Source organism: Corylus avellana, chromosome ca1, assembly GCF_901000735.1.
Source record: "Corylus avellana chromosome ca1, CavTom2PMs-1.0".
Taxonomy (NCBI): Eukaryota; Viridiplantae; Streptophyta; class Magnoliopsida; order Fagales; family Betulaceae; genus Corylus; species Corylus avellana.
In genome coordinates this window covers 48,916,446-48,917,669 of record NC_081541.1, presented here as the reverse complement: position 1 = coordinate 48,917,669, position 1,224 = coordinate 48,916,446, and the positions used below count along the sequence as shown (strand labels likewise).

At 33.3% G+C, this 1,224-nt stretch overlaps 1 non-coding gene across 1 annotated transcript; it reads left to right on the top strand.

The window, feature by feature from the left end:
• The first annotated feature begins 413 nt into the window (after positions 1 to 413).
• LOC132168342 (small nucleolar RNA snoR114) lies at positions 414 to 502 on the top strand. The gene has a single exon (XR_009438856.1). It is a non-coding gene; the product is annotated as a small nucleolar RNA snoR114 (small nucleolar RNA).
• The last annotated feature ends 722 nt before the right edge of the window (positions 503 to 1,224 follow it).

The window sequence follows — 1,224 nt, the reverse complement described above, 5'->3', positions numbered from 1 at the left end:
TTGATTGAATTTGAGATTTCTTGTTTTTTTTGTTGTTGTTTTTTAGAATGCGATTTCTTGTTTATGTCCCTTTAAACTATCACTATTTTCTTAAAATATTTCATTGAACTTTTGACTCATTACAACTCGAATACCGATTAAAAGTTTCGCTTGCCTCTTCATCCAAAATGACCATTAAATGGGATGGAAAAACACATGAAAAGATAACATTACCACTAAATTACCATTGTTAGCTTGAGTCATAAAAACACTATTCATCGCTTGAAAATCATGATATTTTATTCATAAATTAACTTTAATGTTAAAGGCGTTTTGAAGACATTATAAATAATAAATAAGCTCTACCTTGACAACAAGCACCAGTAGTCTCGTGGTAGAATAGTTTCCCACCACGTTGCGTTCACTGGTTCGAAGAGCAGTGATGACGTCTGCGCTATTTGTGATGGCTGGGTCCATCACCATTGTCTGATTATTCAGAAAGAAAATACGCGCATCTGAGCTTTCTTTGTCATTATTTCACCCTTTTTTTGGGCTATTAAAAGAACCTTTTTTTTTCTTTTTTTTTTTTCACGTGTTATTTAATTTGTTTTTGGGACTTTTTTTTTTTTTTTGGTAACATCAACTACGACATCTTTGGTAACTTGCAAGTTGATTTGCTACAACATTTGAGGAAGCCAACATGGATCAGTTTATATTGGATGGATAAGATTTTCTCAAAAATAGGCTAATTGTGAACCTTATGAGACTACGGATGTGAGGTTATGAATTAAGATTTTCTCAAAAATAGGTTATGATGTCGAGCATGTAATACCCCAACTCTAGCATGCTTAAACCACTCTAATTATGATTTAAGCATGCTAGAGTTGGTTTTCATTTGGTAAAGTGTAAGACCTTAGACTTTTTAAAAATTTACTATTGCACCAAACTTTCAACAGAGGTACCGAATGTTCGATGCTTGTAGTACTGAAGAATTAGCTTATACATGGTAACCAAATGGAAATGCTTAGGATAATGACTATGTGATAAATTACGGTGTCAAGGTTAAAGAATAATTCCTAAAGGACGAGAAAACATTGAAAACACCGTCTTAAGAGGGAAATCTTATATTTTCGAATTCCAATAAGACATTCAAAAATATTGGAATGGATACCATGACATTCGTCTTGGAAAGAACTTTCCGGAATGGGGTCACACTCGCAATTTCGAGACCCGTAGCAAAAGTTA